Here is a 25,311-nt window from a genome sequence, read left to right as displayed (position 1 = left end):
AGGCTCATTTTTAAACACTGGATCACTATACATGGCCAGTGAATAAAAGGTCATTGGAATTTCAACTTACAATTCAATCAAATAATCCCTTCTGGCTATTTAAGCATTGAAAGTTAGAAACATGAATAAGACCTTGTATTGTGTAGAAAAATCACTACAGCATAGCTGCCATGAATTTGAACTACTTACTTACATTCATAGAAATGTAATGGAACCTTATTTGTGTTTGGTTTTGGGATCATAGGAAAACTCAGGTTGGAAAGGCCCTAAGGAGGTCTCTAGGCTCCTGCTTGAAGCAGGGTCAGGAAGAAGGTCAGACCAAATTAACCAGTTTGTGAAAAGGAATTCAAAGCAACCCCTAAATGAAAAGAAGGGGTAAAATATCCCTTGATTACACTACTGCTTCAATGACTGTAAAGAACTAACCTTAAAAGAACATTTTCAGCAGTCATTTGTCACCTACATTAAATTATTTGGTTCAAATTATTTAAAATTCCTTGTAAGGAAGTCATATGTATTAACAGGAGAGTAGAGTGAACATCTGGGGAAAAACTAGGAAATACAGCTTGCTATTATTTGTGACACTCATTAAAATAATCCAATGCTGACACATTTGAAAAGTGATCTTTTTCCTTTCAGTGTTTGGATGACAAAGTACTGCTTAAAACATTTTTTTCATTTATTAAATGCTTTAGAGAGCATCATGAAGATACAACAGAAAATGAAAGATTCCTCTTCATGACAACTATTACTTTACAGAACAGCTGTTTGGGGAAATAATCTGAATTCTGCTGTTTCAAACTGATGTGCTGTAGCAATGTGTTTTGGAAACGATGAGCGGGGTGAGAACCTGCCTAATTTGTAGTAGGCTCCTTTTGACAAGCATTCCAAGGATTGCAGCATCAAAGCATGAATGAGAAAGACTGAAGCATGTTTGCATTAGTCTGTTTAAACACACAGCCAGAAAAACACCAGTTTTCTCAATGGAAATAAGACTGTAAGCCTAAGAAGTAGGAAACCAAAGAATCTTCTTATAAGGGTGCAGAGATGGATGCTAAATGCATGTGGAGGTATCACATCAAATAGTGAAGAACATCAGTACTGCCTCACTATACACTAGTCCTATTGCTTAACCCAAGTTACTTGCTTTCCATCAGCAGAGGTTGAGCTGTGTATTCTAGAATACAAAAGTTACTCTATTATATAGTTTCAGCAGGCTGATTCCCTGCTGGAAATCAATGGATGACTCAAATCAAAGACAAAAGGCAGCTTTGTGTTAAAGTCTTGAGAGAAATGTGCAACACCCTACTGCCCAAGGCACTCACACACATTGGAGCATCAATAAGTTAACTTGAAAGAGTGCAAAGGGTATTTTCATCTTTGTTTTGCTCAACAGGAGCAAGTGGCACTATGTATGTTTAAATAATGCATTTATTCTTTCCAAAAGAAGTTCAACATTCATGCAGATACAATAAAGCAACCTTAACTGAGCAGCCAGAATTGTGTATTCCTTCCCTTGGATGTTGATTTTGCAACCAGTAGTAAAGAACTTACACTCAGCTCCAGAAAACTCCTTTGTTGCTGCAGGTACTTCTTTCTTTCTGGGAGAGAGATGATTCTTTGCGTACTTCCACCCTCTGAAAACAACACACACAGAGTACAGACAGAGAAGCTCAGAGAGGGTGAAAATATTTCACTGACTTGTTTAATTTCATTTGTGACAAATACACTTCAAAACCCCCTCAGTCCGATTTTCCTCAGTGAGCTGGTGTCTGCTGCTGGCTATCACAGAAAATCCACTCACAAGAGCAAGGAGTATACTCCTTTCATTTCAAAGACCTTTATGAAATGGGACGTTATATTCAGAACTTTAGATGAAAGTGACTGAAAGGGAATGACTGTTTCTTCTCCCAAGTGTCATACACAAATAAAACACAACACAACAATTTTGTCCTCTCATTACTAACTGGGATGAACCCTTGGGAGATGTATCCCAACATATTTCTTTATGTGAAAATACCTTTGTTACTGGGAATTAGCTATGCCTAGTTATGCATACTAACCTAATAATATATGCATACTAACCTATAATAACTATGCCTAGTTATGCTGCCTAACCAAACAGTAACCAGATTTTAATTCACCAAGAAACTTGGACTGTGTTATATGTAAGTTAAAGCACCACTACAGCTTGCAAGAACATGAACTAACCTGTTGAACAGGATACTGCATCATGGTGCACGAAACATCAATTCCTATCCCCAATCTGTTCTCAAATACACACGTGCATATGGAATGAGTAGATGTAACCTCACTGCTGAGCCTTGCAATAAACATTGCTAAATTTTATAAGAGATATATGAAGAAACTTCTTTTACAAAGTAACTGTAATAAGCAAACTTCCATTTGGTTTCTATTTTCAGACAAAATATGTTTATAGGAGCTATTTCAATTCACCCATAATCTTCTCAGCACTAACTCCATGCAGTGCTTCTAGCTGTTGTATAAAACCCCAACCAAACAGACACGAACACAAAACAAAACCACTTGTTTCTTGCTGTAGATGATGACACGGGCACTGATGAAAAAGAATCAGCCAGGCTGGAAAAGACCTTTAAGGTTAAGTCCAACCTTTATCACAGGACCACAGATACTCAATACATTTGGTGCATGACAGTTGGCATAGCAACTACAGACCACTTCATATCATTTTTAGTCCAGTTGGTACTAGGGTTACAGAAAGCAATGGGCCTTTGGGAGTTTGGTATGTGCTACTGCGAGTGTGTACTGGTAAACTACTCTGTGCCCCTTGTTAACATCACCTATAACCACGTATTTATTCTTATAAGGGATGACAACAAAAGGAGCAACATCGCTGACAGAATAAACTTGAGCACTGTAATGAAAACACTGCTCTTTTCATTGTGAGTTTTGTCAAAAGCCAATTGAAGAAATCACTTGTACATAGCTCAGAACATGACGATCAGCATGCTGGTTCATCCCAAATTGCTGATGAAATTTAAACAAACTGGCAGGTTTTTCAGGAGGTTTGCACGGATCCAGCTTACCAGATCAGCTTCAGCCCATATTAAATACAAGGCTAAATTGCTTTTTCCACTAAACTGATCTGAACATAGGCTATCAATCTAGCAAGTGGCCAGTTAAAAAGTGTGTTTTCTTGAATTAGCAGCCACAGGCAAACAGTCAGCTATGGCTGGATAGTATTTAAGAGTAAAAGACATTCAATTTGTCCTGAATTGCAATGAGCTTACAGTCTATGAATTTGTACAACCAACACAGAAGACCATGATAATATTAGCACAGCCTTTTGTCTCATATGCACAGTGGTGACCTGCTTTGATAGTTATTTTTGGCAAGTCGCATCTAATCCATAGTCTGACATTAGTAAATTGACTCATAGCTTATAACCAAAAAAAAATGGGGTTTGGTTACATTTCTGCATAAACATATTTTCATTTTTAAAGGTTGGCAAAAGCTTGTTTAATACTGACATGATTAACTACGACACTGGCCAGATTCTTCTACATCCATACTTGCATTCTGAAAGTTCCCAGGTTTTATTTCTAGCCCTTACACTGAAACTAGCCCATGGCACAATCTGTCACAGCATAGAAATCAATACAAACTGATGCTCTGTTTGCCACTTCCAGTTGATGGTCCAGGGTGTACCGTCAGCATTGACCAGCAAAGGACAAAGTAAAGGAAATGCGCTTGAGCATCCAGAACAAAGAACCTGCATGACTGCAACTGCCAAAAACTACAGAATAAGAGAAGCAATCTGCCTCCTGCTCATACCTATTGCATACCCCTTTCATCCAGACAGACCTCATGCACATTGCAGAGAACTCCTCTTTCATTAAATAGCTCTCTCACTTGACCATGCTCATTACTGCATAGAATTAGAGCTAGCGCTCAACTAGTTTTTCCCAATCTCAGACATTTCCTTAACTACATCTTTGTCATAAGATCTAGTAATATATTGTTGGTCCCTTTATGCACTGGGAGCTGCTCTAAGGTCTCCCCAGAGCCTTCTCTTCTCCAGGCTGAGAATGCCTCTCTGAGGGCTGTGTAAATACAAATCTGCCACCCAAAGGTACTTCCTACCCTGAACATGCCTTAAATGAGTTTTCCAGCAAAGCTGATCATTTCCAAGTATGCCTGCTCCTTCCAGCTACAGCCATAAGGGGCAACTAGAGCCATTCAGTACTTATTGGTAAGGGTTTTCAAGCATATGGCTTAAATATTACCTCATTCATACAGGTAGGTTAAGTGAAAATACCAGTGCGATGTTCCTCAGACTTGGACCTTCAAAAACCTGCTGCTAAGAGACATGCTAAGAGACATCTCAGACTTTAGAACACACAGATACAGAACAGATGTTCATGAAAAAAAAACCTGGTCAGGGAAGCACAAAGGGAAGAACAGCTTCTCTGTTCTGAGGGGCTTTTTCCTTTAAGTGTTGGTCTACTGCCTAGTCTCTGTCAGCCTAGTAGAAATCTACGTGCCTTATATGGTTTGTTCTGAATTGGATGGTTCTTTTCATGACTTTTCATGACAGATCTCTTCATCCTACAATCACATACAAACATTTTCATGTAATTGTCCTCATTCATTAAAATCTTCCATGCATACGAGAAATCTCTTTGGCCGAAGTTTGCTGTGAAAATCTTCACATGGAATTATTAATACTTGACTTAGCATTTTTATTTAGTATACTAGTATAGATCCTAGTACTAGTAGCTAGTTTAGTAAATAGCATAGATCCTAGTCTGGTTTAGGAGACAGCACAACTTGCTTAGCACCTCACCTTGTTCTGTCGCCTTGTCCTTGAGTAAAATGGGTTCTGATTACTGAGACTGCTGCTCTGCTGCTGGTTTTACGCCCTTTCTGGAAAAACCCAGAGAGGGTTAAAATAAGCCTGGGAAGGGAACCAGACCCTGATAGGCCAGACAGATTTCCCTCCCCCCCGCTGCACCCTTTTTAGACTTACAAATGGCAAAAAGAAACTCGGAAAGTCTTCTGCTTGTTTGGCAGCTAACAGGAAAATATTTCTGTTTGCACTTAGCAACACTCTGAATCACAATTTGTAGTACAAAAACAGTTTACGCAGCCCGTTCTTTTACTCCAAGCTCTCTACAACAGTTTTACTCCAGCTTTGCGCCTTTTAGAAATCTTCAGGGCTGAGAAATTTTCTAGAAGACTCAAGGAAAGATCTCCACAGCTTCCCTTTGGGATACTGCTCTTTCAGAGGATCCTGCTGGTTTTTTAAGAAATAAATTCAAAGGAAAGGCAGATAGCAATAAAAATACCCCCACAAAGAACACGGGAAAGTGGAAATACCACACTTCTGTGAAATGACTGTAATATGTTGGAGTTTTTGCTTTATGATAGAAAATTGATATTTACTATCTGTACACAAAAATAGGAAATTATTATTTTCAGTCTCTAATATTACACAGGAAGGATTTTTTTAATCATCAGCTTAATCCATATGCTTATTAAAAAGCATAAACTAAATTATTAATGTAGAAATGCTTGATGTATAAAGTTTTACCTTCTCACAAATGTGGATACCCTCTAAATTCCCCCAGTCTCTCCTCTAATGTGGCTTAGAACTAAAGCAAGGAAGTGAAGATCTGACATTGCTTCAGTTCAATAGAAAGACATTCATTGTGGATCCTGATCCTGAATATATTGTGTAACTGTCTGAAAACTTCTTGCCTTATTAAAACACAAAGAACAGTCAAAGGAAATAGCTGGTAAAACAGTTTCAAGACATCTGCCTAGAATTTTTCATGGTAATTAGCTCAGTTCATAGACTTAAAAAAGATTCATTAAATACAGAACAGTAACATTCTCTACAGTCATAAAATGATAGCTCAGCATTTGTAAGCGCTCATGAAGGCATCTTGCCCTCATCCTAATTAGATACGGGAGTTTAAAACCTTAAAAAAAAGGCGGGGGGGAGGGCAATACCTACCATTGATTTATGAATTGTGGCATTTTCTATTAGACTAAAATAATGCAAATAGGCTTTGAAAGACATAATCCCAATGGCAGTTTCTGTAGTTATGAATAAAGGCTGTCCTAACAACAGAGTTGGTTTTATATTCTGGTATTCCACTCGAGTGTCTATCTCCTCAGTTTAAGGGATGTGACCTGAGGCCACAGTCATGATAGTGAACTATATATAACACTGGCAATAAAACAAGTACAGAATTCCTGTAGGAACTGAAAAAACAAATCCCATATGCATACACACATTAAATTGGCATGCTAAGTCTACTTCATGAGTCTCATGCTCTACCTTTTGTAAGATACCAGCATATAACTGAAAACTTAAGCAAAGGTCCACATATGGTTTGTCAAAACATACATTAAATCAATTGTCTGCTTACCTACAAGACACACTTGTGACTGTTCTTTGGTCATGAGAATGATTCTCTATGGGCCATATGAATCTCAGGCTGATGACAAGAAGCTGCACATGTGCATAATGAGACCTGCTGTTAAAGGACAACTTCCCACTGGACACAAAGTGCCGTGCTGTGAGATCTTGTACTTTGGCAAGCTCAGTCATCAGTGAAATGGCATTTAATTAATATTTTTTTTAATCTAAAAGAGTAATTGGGTGAGCAGAACCCATCAGACTGAAAGCTTCCCATTGCCATAAGACAGAAATACACTTAGCAGCTATCCTGAGAGGAAACTGGAAATACCATGGCATTGTGCTGTAGTAGTTACACATCACTCCTTTGGAATTGCAGAACTGAGTTCAAAGAGACAAACTGCTTTGTTCTACTACTGGAGGGCAGGGAGCACAAACTTAGAAGACAATTACACAGTATTTGTCACTAAATCAAACAGTGATTGAAGTGGAAGCACTGGGAGCTCCAACACTCAGCTCTCTATGTTGGGGATTACTGCAGAAATCCCAAACATAGCACAAAACAGGTGGATTTGCATCAGTGAGGTATTGAGCAGGAGTTCATTACACTTAAGCTGCTCTTAAATCCTGTGCTCTGATTAAGATATAGCTTGGGTACATCTTGTCATGGGTATGGGCAGCTCAGGCACTGGTAGCTCAAGGCTGTGATTGGATCAACGATCCATTTGGCTAAACTGGAGCAAAAGGAGTTGAAAGAGTCACTAATTGTTTACCTATGAAAAGTTATAAAAGGGGAAACTGCAAACAGTTAAACAAGTAAAGAGGTACTGAAGAGAAGTCAGTAAGACAACTGAAAGTGGATGAACTTCCAAAGGAAGCAATGAACACATGTAGCTGACAAAGCACTCCATTACATGGAGATTATTTCAATAGTGGTATTTGATTTGAAAGAATGAACAGGCAGGTCTAACTCATCTCTCTACTAATGTTCATCTAATTTCTCTCTCTCCTCTTTAAGTTGTATCAGTCTGACATTTCAAATATCGGTGCTCTGCGTAAGTTCCAGAAGTAACTTGTGCCAGTGGGAAGGGAGACATACAGCATCTGAATGAACGTGAGAGAGCTTGATCCACATTTCAGCCTCGTATTCTTTGCTGAATGCTTGCTGTTCTCCTTTCAGATCTGGAAAGCTGCAGATTGACATATCTCTGGATTTTTTATGTTGTGATACTTTTCTCCTAGGATCTCTGCCCTGCTGGTTCTGGGAAACTTGTGACCTCTGCATTTTTAATTAGAACTCGTAACTTTTTCCATAGCAACATATTATGATCTCACAAGTACAGAATATGTCAAATTGAACAACTCCTGGTCAAATTAAGTCCAAATAGATATAAATACTGAGCAGCAACAAGATGTATGATACGGCACAGTTAAGAAAAAGAAAACAGACAGCAAAAGAGAGATGGAAGTCTTGGCTTTGGTTAATCCAGAAGTTTGACCTTAGTAATTAATGAATTGATACAAATAGAATAAGATTGCAAGCTGAACTGATTTATATGAAGAGTTCTTAAAACTAATTTCCTCGCATTGCGAACAGATAAAATCCAGCTGTCTGATTGGTGTGCTAGGGCTCACGTGAGACAGAGGAAATGAACTAGTCTCAGGAAATATTCTAGATGGGGACAAAGCATTACTCATAAGGATAAACAGTATAAGCAGGCTGTGAAAGGAAAAGAAATGCTCTGCAACAAAATCTGAGCTCAGATCTTAACAGACCCAGCAATAATGCAATTCAATATGATGGGTTAAGAAAAAGAATAGCATAATACAGCACTTACAGATGTATTTTTCAAAAACATTTATGATACATACCTTGCATATGCCAAAAACTATTTCCTTTCATAAGAACAGCTAGGAATTTTTGTCCTTCAGATACACTATTTACGTGTTACTATAATTTTTTCATTGAATCATGATTACAAACCTTTTTTTTGGTATTACTTACCATCCATGTGAGCTTTTGAAATGTATTTCAGTGTCAGCAGGGACTTGCACAGAACAGTACTTCCTGTCACCTTTTCCTTGTCATTACCAAGAAAGGCATTACCAGATTTCCTCTCTAATATAAAGAAGTCTCAGCCAAGAAGAATATATTTTTCTGATTAACCAGACTTCTGCTCACTTTTCCCACAGTCAGTTACTTGTGTTTCCTTCTCCTGCTTTAAGCTAAGATTTTTTAAGCTAAGTTCTGGTGTCCTCAACATGGATCTGTTGGAGCAAGTTCTGAGGAGGTCACGAGGATGATCAGGGGACTGGAGCACCTCCAGTATGAAGACAGGCTGAGAACATTGGGGCTGTTCAGCCTGGAGAAGAGAAGCTGCATGGAAACCTCAGAGCAGCTTCCAGTGACTGAAGGGGACTGCAAGGATGCTGGAGAGGGACTCTTCATCAGGGACTGTAGCGATAGGACAAGGGGTGATGGGCTCAAACTTAAACAAGGGATGTTCAGGTTAGACATAAGGAAGAAGTATGAAAACAGAGTCTCCTCATTATTGTCCCAAACACTTAGGAGGGCTGATGAGCCTGAGTTCAACCCCTGCAGGACTTCCTGGAAATCTGACTATTTACTCACATTTTGTTGCCTACTCTGAACGATTTTCATTTCAATGTGCAAGGACCACGAAGATGATCAAGGGCTGGAGCACCTCTCCTGTGAATACAGGCTGAGAGCACTGGGCTGGTTCAGCTTGGACAAGAGAAGGCTCCAGAGAGACCTTACAGCAGCTTCCAGTGCCTAAACAGGCCTCGGAAAACCTTGAGAGGGGCTTTGGACAAGGGCCTGTAGGGACAGGGCAAGGGGAATGGCTTTAACCTGCCAGAGGTGAGACTGAGATGAGCTCTTAAGCAGAAGCTCTTCCCTGTGAGGGTGCTGAGGCGCTGGCACAGGGTGCCCAGAGAAGCTGTGGCTGCCCTATCCCTGGCAGTGTTCAAGGCCAGGTTGAACACAGGGGCTTGGAGCAAGCTGCTCCAGTGGAAGGTCACCTTACTATGGCAGGGGTTTTGAACTGGACGATCTTTTAGGTCCCTTCCAACCCAAACCAGTCTATGAGTCTATTATTCCATTATTCTACTCATTGACCATGACACCTTAGCAGTTTTAGTACTGAAATACATCATTCGTACATCATTCCATTATTCTACTCATTGACCATGACAGCTGTCCTGGGTTCAGCAGTAGCAGTCATGTTTCTCCTTTGTGGTAGCTGGTGCAGTGCTGTGTTTTGACTTCCAGCCTGGGAGCAATGTTGGTGAAACCGATGTTTTCGGTTGCTGCTAAGTGATGTTTACCCTGACCAAGGACTTTGTGAGGCTCATGCTCTGCCAGGGAGGAGGGGAAGCTCTGAGGAAGCAGAGACAGGGCGCCTGACCCAGGTTAGCCAAGGAGGTATTCCATACCACAGCACGTCATAGCCGGGGTGGGGGGTAACTGGGAGTTACCCGGAAGGACACAGGCTTCCGGATGGGACTCGTTTCTTGGCCGGTGGTATCGTACTCTCTTCCCTTGTTATTTTCTCTTATCATTGTTGTAGTTGATAGTAGCGGTGGTGATTTGTGTTGTACATTGGTTGCTGAACTGTTCTTGTCTCAACCCGTGGGAGTTGCACCCTTTCGATCCTGCTCCCCGTTCCTCTGGGAGCGGCGAAGGGGAGAGCCCCGGTGGCGGGGGGGGGGGCCTCGATTGTTGTCAGCCCGGCACCACTCACTGGGAGTGAGTGAACAAGTTGCCTGACTGGGTTTAAACCACGACAACAGCTTAGCAGTTTTAGTACTGAAATACATCTTTCATTTCAATATAATTTCAGACTAGGAAATGTGATAATGTTTTTATTTGGTTTAATTAAAGTGCATTTCCCACTCTCAGGCTTTAGCATAAACAGGAATCAATTGTTCAGTAATAACTCCATGACTTTTCCTCCAAACAAGCAAGGTAACAAGGTAGCTTATTCCCCTGTTCTGCAGCTCTGTCTTCAATGCTAAAGGCTTCTGTTGAAACCTCAGCAAACTGCAAGCACAGAATTCGAGTATGCTGAAGAGAAGTGTAAGTAGGGAGTGTTCACTTCAACCCAAATTGATTGTAGGTTTAATTTATGCAGTTGCATTACTTACAAAACTTATGTAATTAAACACTTAAGCAAGAAAGACGCGTAGTAATGCATGTAGTTATGGTCTACATAGCAACATGAAATATTTATAGCTGTGTAGCACCTGTCACCAGAATGAATTCACTTCATGGAGACATCACGCTAAGGACAAGTGAAACTTTACTCAAAAGTCCCCTAAAACAAAGAGAAAACCCATGTGTTAGCAGGAGGTTGCTTTTGTCACTAACTGGAATAGTCAGTTTTGTGTTCATAGTCAGAGAGGCTGAGGAATCGTTTTTACTGAAGACAACCAGGTTTACAGCTGATGGGTAAATCTGCAGATTGCACCACGTCTCTGAATTATATTTTGTCAGGAAGTGGAAACTAATGGTGTTTCCTCAGAGAAAGGAACTTCTATACCTCCACAGCCTATATACTATGGCAGAAAAAAAGGGGAAGGGCAAGCAGAAGGGGAATAGAGGAGAATAACAGGAGAGGAAAATGGAGAGCAGTTGCGGAGCTCCTCTGCGTTCCCTGCTCTTACATTCAGTGAGGAAGAGAGATTACATAAAGATTATGAACTTCAATTCTATGCTGTAATTTTACATGTATTCTTGTGAAGCAGCTAAATCGTTAAACAATTAAACTGATGAAAAAGAGTGATATCAAAATTTACCAGTGTTGCCAATAATTTCCAGGGAAAAACTACCTCAGCTGACGTAAATAATCAGAGTTCTGTTGAATTCTGTGTGTCTTCACCTTCCATCTTTCCAGACAATTCTAAATCAGTGATTGAAACAGGAAACTTCTGTGCATTTGATCTCACGTGGAATTCAGAACCATGGGCTAAGATCAAATGTACCATAATGTGGGGAACAGGCACTCCCGTGGGAGGTTTGACATCTCAGCCTAACAAGCAAAGACTACCCAAAAAGTGACAATCAGGCAAGAGCATATCTGAAATCTCACAGCTCAATGGGAATTGAGTATTTCACTCAGGTCTGCATGGAACCATGCAAGATTCACAGCCTGGAAGCACTGGCTCAAGAGCAGGCACGCGCAACTTTGCTTTCAACTTTCTCTAAAGCCCCATTCACTGGAAAAGTGGCAGTGAATGCAAGTGCCTGCACTGCAGTCACTGCACTCATTCCTTACACCACATTGGTTCTTACTGCACCTATCCAAGAAGCAGGAGGCACAAGTGAATTTCTTCTTTCTGTAAAAGCACAATAACCCACATCTTCCATCTTCTGAGAGAGTGTTGTAGCTGTCAACCTGTTCTGTTAAGAGTAGGCATTACTGCAGAGCAAAGCCAAGTCCACCCCATTGTTTCTGAGGACTTTAACCAACAGGGCAGCATTAACCACATTCTGAGAACATTTGCTGGATGCAGTCCCTTGGGATCACGAGAGGAGATCGTCACATTTTTAGCATCTGATCTGATTCACCTACTGAGAAGTTCAGGGAAGGCAAGCACTTCATTTGAGAGCCTCATGGATCTATGCACTAACCAGCTAAGTCTTTCCAAGACTGCTGTGTCTCTGGGGACTTCAGTAGCTTTAAAATAAAAGAGAAAGATTACAACTGATAGTAGTGCAGCACAGACACAGAGGTTTTTCCACATTGCTATTTTAGGACCAAATTTAGTCCTCAGACTTTTCTGCGCTTTTGAATCTTTATTTAAAATCTTTCAAATATGAAAGACCACATACAAACGCCACCTGCTATCTGGGCTGGACGGGAGGTGATATTTTTGGCAGCACTGAGTTTTTAAAGAACTTCTTATATCCAAGATTTATTTTGTAGTTCTGTGTCCGTGCCCTCTGGGAGTCTTGGTCTGAGAACTTTCTGCCGTGGTTTCGTTCAGTATTTTAATTAACATTCAGTTTCTTTCTCATGTCATGGAGTCACACTCCTCCCACCACCCACACCCCAACTGAAGTCTGGGTTTCTTTACTCCTTTTTGGAGAATTTACTATCTGACACGAATTGCCTGAGCCTCCATTTAACCATCCTGGTATATATAAAGCGTAAAACTTCAAAACAATCAAATGAGCAATAAAGGTGAAAGATGGCACTATCTGAGAATAAATGTTACATTGATGGATCAGCTGGAAACATTTCAGGAGCTGTATGGAATTTGTTCTCATTTCCTAGTGGCAGTCAGTGATTTTTTTTCCAAGGGAATAAATAGGGAATTAATTGCTAATACTAGAAGGCTAAAACATATCCATCTATCAAAAAGTGATCTGCTACACTGCACTTCAGTTTTGCAGAAGGAAAGACACTGTTCCTCAGGATATTAACTCCTCAGAAGTGCCACTCTGTACTTTCTTTGTTCTTGCACGTAAGGATGAGTGCAGGCTTTAAACAAAGGCAATCATCGTTTGTTTCTCTAAGTGGAAGACACTGCAGAATTCCCTTCATGAAACAGCATATGGAAATAAGAAGCATAACCTCAGAGTATCCAGTAAAAGGAACAAAAATCCACAGGGCTGCAGACCACAGAACTGCTTCACCCACAACAAAAAGATGAAAAAGAAATAGACTCCACCAACCTGTGCTATGTAACCAGATATTTCTATTTCAGTCTGATCCTTTTTGAAGAGCCAAAGTTGTACTCTAGGCAAGAGGCTTGTCCTTTACCAGAAACAGCATCCAAAGAAAACCAGAGAATGCTGTACATCAGGTTTACTACCCTTAAGTTTTTTAATTGCTCTGACTGCATCTGAAATTACTCCATGTTTTACACTGCTTATTGGTCTTGCTTTTAAGAGTTTCAAGTGACAGTTTAATACTGTGAAATGTAATTGCAATTGTAATAAAAATAAAAGCTATACTTTCAAAATGTTGCCTTAAACATCTCTTAACAGATGCTGATACTTTGCCTTAAGGTTAAAATGCATGCATTCAGCGTCTGTTACTGAGTCACCACGACAGAGATTAGATCATTATATTTGTGTTTAGATTATCTGCTGTAAACACATCCGTGTGACTGTCCTGGGATTAATTTGATGAAGTATGATTTGACATCTGGGGACTGTCATCTTATTGTTATCTGCTCCTCACAGGGTTTGTTGGCAATTCCAGACCTACCTCCCCTGTCCAACTAAAGGGAGGGAAATAAGAAAACGGAAAAGGTCAGACATCTGAAGCAGACTTCACCATGCACTTAATATTTACATCACAAGAATGAAGGGAATAACTGTAACTGCAGGCACATCAGCTAAAGGACAGAAGCTCTTTTTCCTTTGTGGTGCAAGCACCTTCTTGCACAGAATCTGGCACTGATTCTTTTCCCAACTGCACGACATTTATTTCCCATTCTCTCCCAAGATGCCAGCAACCCAGCCTCTAGCTACTTTGCTAAAACAATTAGTTTTGACTTCCCTTGCCAGAACTGTTGCATCACATTCTAAACACTTGCTCCTCCTACTGTGATAAAACTTCAGGCAGAGAAACAGCCATGTGCTGGAGCAGCTCTGTGGTGCTGGGGACACATACAGGTTTACAGCAGTATGTCTGCTAAATCACTAGGAAACCAAATACTGCCAAATTTTCAACCAGCCTTTACTGGGACATGGTATTAGCCCACATATAATTAAATGCAAAGATCTTCTGACACTGAGCTATTCAGAGAACAAAATCTTCTTGAAACTACTGGACCCAAATAGGCGGACTGTTACTGGTATCTTCTTTCTCCTGATGCCAGTTCCAATCTTGTTGGCAGTGGGAGTATAAAACATTTGTAAGTACAGATTATTATAGCTGAACGGAGCTTGCCTTCCAGCAAACTGGAAGCTCACCTGCCTGCCATGAAATCCAGGGGCAATCATGCTATGTATGTCACTTAGGTAAAACTGAACCCTGAAGTCTGAAAACTGCAATATTCTGTGTGATTCGGACTCCCTATCAAATATCCTCAGCTTCAAAACCCCACTTTGCAACAGGAGGGTTTTGAACAGGAGCTCAGTTCCGTATGTGGTCAACCAACCCATGCTTCATTCAGAGACCTTTTACCTTTTAATTGTGACATTTTAATGTGGGCAGATGACACATCTGGATCCTTTTGTTTTGTTACTTGCATCCACAGAGCAAAAACTGCAGGAGAACATTGTGTGCCTTTAACAGAACAGGGTGGGGATAAATTGTGGCTATTATAATTATGCTGATTTAATGTGGGATTTTTCGTATGTATGAATTTTCTCAGGTGTTGTGTAGCAGTTCCAAGGGACAGCCTGAGACAAGTTGTCTATGGAAGTGTTTGTAATGTCAGCCAAGTCCATTCTCCTCATTGCATGAGCTACAACAGAGATAAGCAAGGTCCAGGTCTGCAAAGTGATGCACTTTGGCTGGGATACTGAACATTACATTTCAGTGTCAGCTTCATAAAACTTCAAATCATAGAATCACAGAATCGTTAGGGTTGGAAAGGACCTTAAGATCACCCAGTTCCAACCCCCCTGCCATTTGAACTTGGCATGGTTAAAATCTGAATGATCTGTCTCTGCTGTTTCTTTTCTAGTATAGTTTCCAGTGTGGCATAATGGCTTTAACAGTCAACAGAACCTGACACATTGTAAGGGCTCTAATCTTCACTTCCTTCTGCAGTTTTACAGTGCAAAACCAAATTCTGAGGTGCTTATGAAGTCCACAAGAATAAGTTTTAATACAATGCATTAGTTTCTCCCCATTCGATTCTAGTGAGGGCAACAGGATTCCAGGAATGTGCTTGGTCCAAAAGTTTCAATGTCACTGAAACCCTAATCTTTAGAAAACACTGGAAGATGAACTTTGACTGTACAGACCTTTAAATAAAAATAGCATTCTTATTAATGTATTCTTCCCAAGTGCCTGCTTCTTCCTAGCATGTTTCCCATCCTAATACTGTATGTTTTTGCAGCTGGCAATTGACATTGCCAATGAGCCTTTATGTTCAATGTTATTTAATATATTCCCATCAGAAAGCTATTTTTACTATATAATTTCAGTATCTTCTTGAAGTGTCTTGCATATAATGTTCATATTTTAATTTGCATTTTTCCCATAGGATAAGTAGATAAAGATTCAAACAACAGTATTGAAAGAATTTCAGCTTGTTTGCTGAAAGAAGGGATTTTATAGAAACTACTTTGTTTTACAAAAAAAAAATGAAAAAGTGCAACTTTATGCTTAAGATGGCTATTACTTGAGATAACCAAGACAGCACCATCATAAAGGACCATTTGCATTTAATTTTAGATGCATGGGAAAATAATATGCTCAGTTATCATTAAAAATGGTAGGATTTATAATGATAAATCCTTACCCTGAAAAGTTCTCAGAATATTGGCCCATTCTATACAACAATCTCTTCAACAGCTACAACTGGCCCTTTAAGAAGCAGCTTGCGTGGAGCTCCTATGAAGCCAGGCTGAGTGAGCTGGGCTGGTTCAGCCTGAACAAGAGAAGGCTCCAGAGAGACCTTACAGCAGCTTCCAGTGCCTAAACAGGCCTTGGAAAACCTTGAGAGGGGCTTTGGACAAGGGCCTGTAGGGACAGGGCAAGGGGAATGGCTTTAACCTGCCAGAGGTGAGACTGAGATGAGCTCTTAGGCAGAAGCTCTTCCCTGTGAGGGTGCTGAGGCGCTGGCACAGGGTGCCCAGAGAAGCTGTGGCTGCCCCATCCCTGGCAGTGTTCAAGGCCAGGCTGGACACAAGAGCTTGGAGCAAGCTGCTCCAGTGGAAGGTGTCCATGCCCAGGGCAGGGGTTGGAGCTGGATGAGCTTTAAGGTCCCTTCCCAAGCCCAATGGTTCTATGATTTGCCCTGTGATTTGATAGTAGGTGTCTTTCAATGTATTAATGCAATATTTGTAAGCTAAACCTTAGAGGTTATATCTATATACTATTCAGTGGTCTCACAATCCTTTCTAGCTGTTCATACATACAAAATTCAAACACCTAGCAAGGTGGAATCAGTTCCATCTGAGAGTACAGCAGCAACTGTAGGCTACAAATGGTTCAAGACCAGGTTGAACAGAGTCTTGGGCAACCTGGTCTAGTGGGAGGTGTCCCTGCCCATGGCAGGGGGTTGGAACTGGATGATCTTAAGGTTCTTTCCAATCCAAACCATTCTGTCATTCTATGATTCTTTCCTTTACACTTCAAATCTACTTTGCTCATGAAACTGTAATTGGCATTTTGTCCATATCACTCTCAAAGGGAAGTTCCTGATGACTGGGAAAAGGGAAATATAACCCCCATTTTTAAGAAGGGGAAAATGGGTGGCCTGGGGAATTACAGACCAGTCAGTCTCACCTCTGTGCCTGGCAAAATCTTGGAGCAGATTCTCCCGGATGGCATGCTAAGGCACATGAAAAACAACAAGGTGCTTGGTGACAGCCAGCATGGCTTCACTAAGGGGAAATCCTGCCTGACCAATTTGGTGGCCTTCCATGATGGGGCTACAGAACTGATGGAGAGGGGTAGAGCAGTTGATGTCATCTACCTGGACTTGTGCAAAGCGTTCGAAACTGTCCCACACGACACCCTTGGCTCTAAACATGAATTTGATGGATGGACCACTCGGTGGACAAAGAACTGGTTGGATGGTCACACACAAAGAGTTGTGGTCAATGGCTCAATGTCCAGCTGGAGACCAGTAACGAGTGGCGTCCCTCAGGGATCGGTGTTGGGACCGGTCTTGTTCAACATCTTCGTCGCTGACATGGACAGTGGGATTGAGTGCGCCCTCAGCAAGTTTGCCGATGACACCAAGCTGTGTGGTTCGGTTGATACCCTGGAGGGAAGGAATGCCATCCAGAGGGACCTCGACACGCTTGTGAGGTGGGCTGATGCCAACCTCATGAGGTTTAACCATGCCAAGTGCAAGGTCCTACACCTGGGTCAGAGCAATCCCAGGCACAGCTACAGGTTGGGCAGAGAAGAGATTCATAGCAGCCCTGTGGAGAAAGACTTGGGGGTGTTGGTCAATAAGAAATTCAACATGAGCCAGCTTCAGTGCGTGCTCGCAGCCCAGAAAGCAACCGTATCCTGGGCTGCATCAAAAGGAGCGTCTACTCTGCTCTCGTGAGACCTCACTTGGAGTATTGTGTACAGTTCTGCTGTCCTCAACATAAAAAGGACATGGAACTGTTGGAACAAGTCCAGAGGAGGCCACGAGGATGATCAGGGGACTGGAGCACCTCCCGTATGAAGATAGGCTGAGAAAGTTGGGGCTGTTCAGCCTAAAGAATAAAAGCTGTGTGGAGACCTCATAGCAGCCTTCCAGTGTCTGAAGGGGGCCTATAGGGATGCTGGGGATGGACTCTTCATTAGAGACTGTAGTGACAGGACAAGGGGTAACAAGTTAAAACTTAAACAGGAGAAGTTTAGATTGGACATAAGGAAGAAATTCTTTCCTGTTAGGGTGGTGAGGCACTGGAATGGGTTGCCCAAGGAAGTTGTGAATGCTCCGTCCCTGGTGGTGCTCAAGTCCAGGCTGAACAGAGCCTTGGGTGGCATGGTTTAGTGTGAGGCGTCCCTGCCCATGGCACGGGGGTTGGAACTAGATGATCTTAAGATCCTTTCCAACCCAAACCATTCTATGATTCTATAAAGCTCGCACAGTGTGGGATGATTTACAGTGTTGAAAGAGTAGATACCATTTCCATAGGTTTGTTCATATGGACATAGCTCCACTGCTGCATTACAGTAAGATCTAAATTTCTTTTCTGCTATAGTCTATTAAATAAGCACAATCTGTCCCTTCCCCTGGACTGAGAAAATTTTTTATTCACAGACAGCCAGTATAAAAATACTGTGACCTCTTTACCAATCTTCAAGCCAATACTTTCTGCTGAATTGGAAAAATAATCTTATGTGGCTACAGAAATAATGTTTGTGTTCTATCAATGTTGTTCCCACCCAAGGCTGGATTATCTGTTTCACATCCATTTAAACACAGGAAGGTTATGACAGGGCAGACAGCAATCTGGACTTTATTGGCTGGGAAAACTGACCTCATAAATCTGATTTGATACATCTGTCCTTTCGGCTGTCTGCATACATGCCCATGCATCCAGTTGGCCATGTGCCTGCTCGGTGGTAGATCAGCTTCTGTGGCTACTGCAGAGACGATTTTCCATTCCCCCCCCCCCCCCCCCCCCAATAATAAACATACTGAAAGAAGTGCAGAAAGTAAAATATGTTTATATAGTAGCTCTAAGAGCTTAAGAGAGACAATGTACTGTGATGATCAAGGGTCAGGAAGCCAGTCAAACTACCTAGGGAGATGTTGGTTATGTCTATCTGCTTCTGGAACCAGACATCAGTGTTACTCTCATTAGCACACTTTGTCTATGAACAGAGTACATCACAATGTTGCAGGCCATCTAACACTTCAAAATACCAGACTTCCAAAGAGACCAAGTTTCAAGTAGGGAATGATCAAAACTAGTGCTATGTAACTACAAAACAGGTACTATGATGCAACAACTACTTCAGGTAAATGAAGTTGCATTTACTAGAGCGAAACATTCCAGTTTGCCACGAAAGACACCTAAAGTCTGTTGCTCTGCAGCACAACGCAGATACATAATGGTGAGTTTCTTGCAGGGAGACACTACTGTTCTGGGCATTCCATGATTTACAACTATCTGTACAAGCTTACACCATTTGTTGTCCATCATTTAATATAATTAATGAATAAAAGAGAAAGAAAAAAATCAACCTAAACCCCACATTTAGAATCACAGAATCATAGAACAGTTAGGGTTGGAAAGGATCTTAAGATCATCCAGTTCCAACCCCCTAATTTCATCCATTGCCTTTTCAAAATTAAGACTGTCAATCTATAAAAAGTCCCTGTACCAAAAAGCAGTTTTAAAACAGCTCATACTGGCTCAAGAACATGTTTTCTTTCTGTTCACTTCCACTAGTCTCTAGGCACTCTGATGTGAAACTTCAGAAGTGCTGCTATAAAACTACTTGGAAAAGTGACACTATATGATAGAAGTAGGAACAAACTAAAAATTGAATATTGTCATTTAGAACGCTTCTCTCCCACCTTAGATTTTCTTTTTCAATAGACACTTAGGTAACTTCATGACTGATAAACCTTTCTGTTCCCAATGTACGATTTAGTTGCTAGATGCATACAACAGCAGTAAAATATAGACCTAAGAGGCCTGGCTTCTTTACTGATTGATGCTTATTTCAGGTACTGTTGTTTAACTTCACAGTGGGAGAGCAGATGATTAAAAACCAGATTAGCCTCCACACTATGGATGGATTTGCAGTCCAGCTTAGAAGGAAAGCAAGTAAGAACAGGCTCATGCTATTGATCCAATTTTCTGCTATGAGCTGTGAGGATGCAGCAGTTAGATCTGATTTTACAATGAGCTGGTTCCCAACAGCTCTTGTAGTAGTGCAGGGTAAGGTAGGAAAATCATGGGAACAATAGCTGATAGAATAATCCACCCATTGATTTCTACTCCCTGCTTATGTGCCCTGTGTTAATTGCACGTTGTGGTTTAGCACTGCTTTCAGCCTGTGCTTCCTGAGTCAAGTAGAGTACGAAGTAAAGCAATGGGAAAAATCAAATTCTTGAATTTAGTCCAAATGGAATTGGCCAAAAATAGACTCAAAGATTTGCACTGCAAATTTGATTCTGGAATGAAGGTTGGGTTGGTTGTTTTGTTTTGTTTTTTTTTTTGTTCTGGTTTGGGTTTTAATCCTTTTCACTCAGCTCTTCTTTGCAATAAGGGCAATGTGAAAGGAGAATGCTGGGAAAGAGAAATGTTCTTGTTCCCAGCAAGCAGGTTAAAATATTAAGGGAGGTGGAGGATTTGAGGAACTCACTTCTGACACAGAAGTCACAGAAAAAACTTAGCAGGGTGGGATGAGCTGCTGTCAGTCACCTCTTCCATAAATACTTTCTTTGCCAGTCATGCTAGAACTTGGTTTGCTGTCTCTCATCAAAGCACTACGTAAATGCTGATAAATTTAATGCTGGACATCTAAATGCATGACAATGTTAAATATAATCCTAAAGGGATTAGGGTTAGGGTTAGGGGTTAAGGTTAGGTTAGAAAGGGAGACATTTAAAAATAGACAATAGCTCAGTTCCACTCCAGCACTGGGCAGAGCCTTTGCATGCCCTGCCTTCCCCAGGTTTAAGTTAAAATTCAGACAACTAATAGCATTTCCTGTCACACTGGGAACATCCCTCTTTCTTCCTGCTTTACCTGGACAATACCTTTAAGAATCTAGGAGTTCAGATTTACAAATCTGAATGATGATTTGTAATGATGATTTACTAATACTATGGATGATCAAATCCAATTCAGTATCTCCCTATTCTCCAGCATTTCATGCAAGCCACAGGTAATGAATGCCCTGGTAAAAAAGTATTTGGTTTCATTCCAAAAGGACACTTTGTGACTGTAGAAGTTTTCAGCAGCTCATGTGGCTGAGGAACTGACAGTCCACATGTAAACAATAAATACATGATGGAACAAAACCCCAACCAAAAGCTTTTCACACTGACCACAACATTGTACAAAGACTTAGGACCAGCTAAAAAGCTGCATGCATTAAATCAAGCTTAGAGTGAATAAGCAGGCACTCTTTGAATATCCTTTAATTTTACCTGGACCTCCAGAACCCCTTAGGAGCTGTCCTTCTTTATAGGAAAACATTAAGCATATGCATTACATGAGCTTTGTAAGTTTGAGTTCTGCTCTTAATATAGTAACACAAATCCTAGGTTAATTTCCAAGCAGAATTACTTTACCATTCTGATGGCTTGCATTTGGAATGATACAAATTTTGGAAAGGCTTAATGGAATGACGAATGCAACATAAAATTGGATTTGCATGTCCTGAGGAGAACAGTAAGAAAAGGAAACCCCAAAATACCAACTCCCCCTTCTTACATAATGCAGAACAGTTTGAAGATATAACGTGGTTCAGCATTTCAAAAGAATCACAGCATAGCGAGGAGAATGATGCCAAGACACACAGGAACTCATACAGCACCAAACCTTTTACACTTGGATATTCACAGAGAAGCCAGGCATGATGCTACGCACAAGGCAGTTACACATCCATGCCTACTCACTGACTCCACTGCATGGTCTCTCAGATTACAGAATGAGGCAAGAGCCTTTAGCAATACTGATTTATCTGCACATTGTTCTAAACATCAACCATAGATAGGATGGACAATCAAAATTCCTTTTTATGGCAATGACCGCCAATGTCTTGTCTTCAGGTTTGGAAAGAGGATATGAGGTGTGCATTGCATTAAGAAAAGTAGGAATAAGATTGATATCCAGGGTAGAACCAGTAACTCACTCTCATTTGGGGATCTAAGTGGGGTTCCTCCTGCCACCCAAAGACAGCCCAAATGAGTTTCATAACCTCAGCTCAAGATGACCTGGCCAAAACACGTCTTCTGCCCTTGGTTCCAGAACATTGTTATTGAAACACTCTGTACTTCCCCAGACTCAGTGCAGTGCTGGGAAGATAACAAATCCATTGATCCAGGCACAAAATAGTGTGCAAATCTCGTAGTGGTGATAACTGCTTCATCCAGTTCTTCAAGAGCATGCAGAGTAAGTTTTTGTTTGCTGAGCACTACATGATTACATTATATAAAGCTGCTGCTAGCAGTATGAAAACAATATTAAAAGTTTAACTAAGACAATGTGTTTCAGAAGAATTTGCTTTCTTTGGAGCTGGAATGTCCCCATAAAAAGGCATGATCTGTACTAGACTGAGCTGTCCAATGATCTGCAAATGCTGCACATTGTGTCCTGGAGTAAACCCTGCTTTCTTCAAGCCCAAATTAGTTTGGATTACTCCTGTGCATGCAGAGAGCATTTTCAACTAATGCTAAAACTACATGTCTTAAACCTGCAGTTTGATCTGTGGGCTTGACTTTCACAGATGCACTTTCACTTTATAGTACTGCATGTCTAATGACAATGCCAAGGATACCGGGTAGGGAGTGTGTGACCGTGTACCTGAAAAGCAGAGCTGGTTCCATTTTCAAGGCTTGATCTACTACCCTGATTTGGCAATAAAAGGGTTTGGTTTTTTTCCCCAGATTCCTCCCTCTTTCTGCTAGCCTGCTGAAAATACTATTATTTATGCAGATCTGTGCAGCATACAAAATACCATTCAGAGTTTCTCCCTGTGTCAATACAGACTCATAGTTACTAGCAGCTTCCTGCTTCTCCCACAAGCCTCTCTCTCCCCACCTCACCTGGCTTTCCACCAGTACTTCACCCCATCTCTACTGCAGCAGAACTATTAGTAATTCTAATACTATACATAGTACTATATATATATTAAATAGTACTATTTCCTCTTAAAGTTTGTATTGCCAAGTCTCTCCCACCTCCCTGTTAATACTTGTGGTCTCACATTAGCACACAATGAAAGAAAGTCCAGGCTGCACAAAAGTGAGTCAGTTAAGATCTTCATTCCTGTTAAAGGCTGAGGTATTTTAATTTTGCAGACTCTGAGAAGATTTACCCAGCAATACAGAGATGAAAGAAGATGAGAAAATGTCTGTATTATTGAAATCAAAACCCAGTGCATGAGTGTTACAGCCCTACCAGGGATTGACTTCAGGACTAGTTTTCCTCATAGCAAAACTGAAAAGCTGTGCCGTCATTCACTTTTCAATTTGGAATAATTCTCACACACAGAACTATGCCTTTTACTGCAGAACAACTTAATGTACATAAGCCCTTCCACACTGACACAGATCAAAGGTAGTTCTAGCCTGGCGTTCTGTCTCCAAGTGTCCAGAAGATGTGTAGAAAACAAGTACAAGAAACAGGGCAACTGCAGAGCAATTTATTCCTTGATATACCCTCCCAGTTTACTGCCTTTTTTAGTAGTAAAACCAAGTTGTAACACTGGCAGAGTCCCAGCTTTTTAGACTTTCATCAGTTCAATTGTTGCTACATAATTCAGAGTTCAGGTCCTGGAAGGCAAATATGATATAAAATACTTTCAGAGCATTACTTTAAATACAATCATTTGCAATTCTTTTCAGCCTTTTCCCAAAGCCTCTTCAAGATTTAACACTAAAGGCAAGAAGATACTGGACACAGAGATGGTGAAGAGCAAGTCCATCCTTGGAGTCTTCTTGTGTCAGGGCAGGATCCCCCCAACTGAGCACATTCCTTAGGCTATTTTAAAATGTCCCACCCTTAATGGTCAAATGCATCTCACTCCAAGTTCAATGTTAAGCCTATGATTCCTAATTTCACAGCAGGACTTCCTACTACATCTTTTTTATCTCCCCCAGATAGTCTGTAGGGACTAAAGCTGAGCGGAGAAGCAAGGATCAGTCATAGACAAACACTGATATTTTTCCTTTGTGTGTGTACACATATGTATGTGCTTGGGTATGTGGACATTTTCACATACATTTGTGGGGATTGCCTATGGGCCAGAGTCTGATAAACAATGCATTCAATGCAGCCACACCTCTAGCAAGCCCTGCTGCTGTATATGAAGATTCAGCAAGCCTGAAAGAAGGAGAAATTGTGCTATGATCACGTGTCATTTGCCCACATGTCATTTGCCCACTAACATGGCAAAAAGGATCAGATTATAATACTCACTCCCTGTGGATATAAAATCCCTGAAGCATCTGCTAACTCCCAGAGGTCATAAGCAAAGTATGGCCATCCTGGCAAATTATCCTCATTATCTCAGCACGCGTTATGCACATGTGATGGAGCCAGACTCTGACAAGGAGCCATAGTTTCTATTAGAGCATAGTACAAGAGTGGTAGAGAGCAAGAATATGAGGCTCGTTTCATAGATCACAGCAGAAAGAAATCATTCTACACCAGAGTCTGTACTCTTCTCTGGTCCCAAATCCTCGGCAGCAAAGCAGAGGAGCAGTGGTGGAAGCCATGGCCTTTCAGGGAGCGTGCAAATCACAGCCTTGCACCTGGACACACAGGTGGTATGTCCAGACCTCCTGGAGAATGGCCTCATTTCATGCTGACACTGGATGAGGGAGTCTTTAAACAGCTATGAGCTGTGCTGACAGTGCTAATTACACCCCAGAAGAGAATACCACTGTCAGACTCTGTGGATCTTAGAAAGATTCATGCTAGCACAGTGTTAGTAGTGTATAACCTGTCAAAAAAAACCAAACCAACCCAAATCAGGGAAGCATGTGCATTACTAGCTCTTGAAATGCCCGTCACAGAGAGGAATATGAAAGGGACACCAGATCATGTGTTCATTATGAAATTGCACTGAAGGAGCTTTTGTCCCCAGAGAGAGACCTCACACAAAAGTCCATCCGCACCTTGTGAGCTCTGACTGACAAACTCCATGGTTTACAAGGAGAATTCAGACTCCAGCCCAGGTCTGGTTCAGACAAGTGCAGAAAGACACATACTAGGAAAAATACTTCCAGCTACTAAGCAGTGTATCTTAAAGCCTCTTATCCTCTTGCAGAAGAGCATGGAATAAGCATCTGAGAGCTGATTTTCAAAATCCATAGTTCTTTTATCATTTTAAATAGCATTTACGCTCTCATTTGACCCTCACTGCCAACCAACAGCTGAGTGTCAATAATAAAGGCCTTGTGTAGTCCGGAAGCATAAGAAACATAGTTACTCTAGTTAGTTATAGTTCCTCTAGTATCAGTATAGTTACTCTATAGTTACTCTGTCTTTCCAGGCAAAATCTCTGCTGAATCTGAAGAGTAGTATAAAGTTTTTCTCATAGCTCTGCTCT

General features: G+C 41.0%; 1 long non-coding RNA gene across 1 annotated transcript in view; it reads right to left on the bottom strand.

Annotated features, from left to right (window-relative positions):
- Positions 1 to 1,413: 1,413 nt before the first annotated feature.
- The window catches only part of LOC134156951 (uncharacterized), a 90,704-nt gene continuing 66,806 nt past the window's right edge, over positions 1,414 to 25,311 (bottom strand). Inside the window, exons 4-6 of the long non-coding RNA XR_009962141.1 lie at positions 10,676 to 10,746; positions 6,420 to 6,502; positions 1,414 to 1,637 (exon numbers count right to left, since the gene is read on the bottom strand). This is a non-coding gene — a long non-coding RNA (uncharacterized LOC134156951). The remainder of the gene's footprint in view (positions 1,638 to 6,419; positions 6,503 to 10,675; positions 10,747 to 25,311) is intronic.

Source organism: Pezoporus occidentalis, unplaced genomic scaffold (genome assembly GCF_034315485.1).
Source record: "Pezoporus occidentalis ecotype Australia unplaced genomic scaffold, CSIRO_AGI_Poc_V1 ctg92, whole genome shotgun sequence".
NCBI classification, from domain to species: domain Eukaryota; kingdom Metazoa; phylum Chordata; class Aves; order Psittaciformes; family Psittacidae; genus Pezoporus; species Pezoporus occidentalis.
This window is presented reverse-complemented; position numbering and strand designations above follow the sequence as displayed.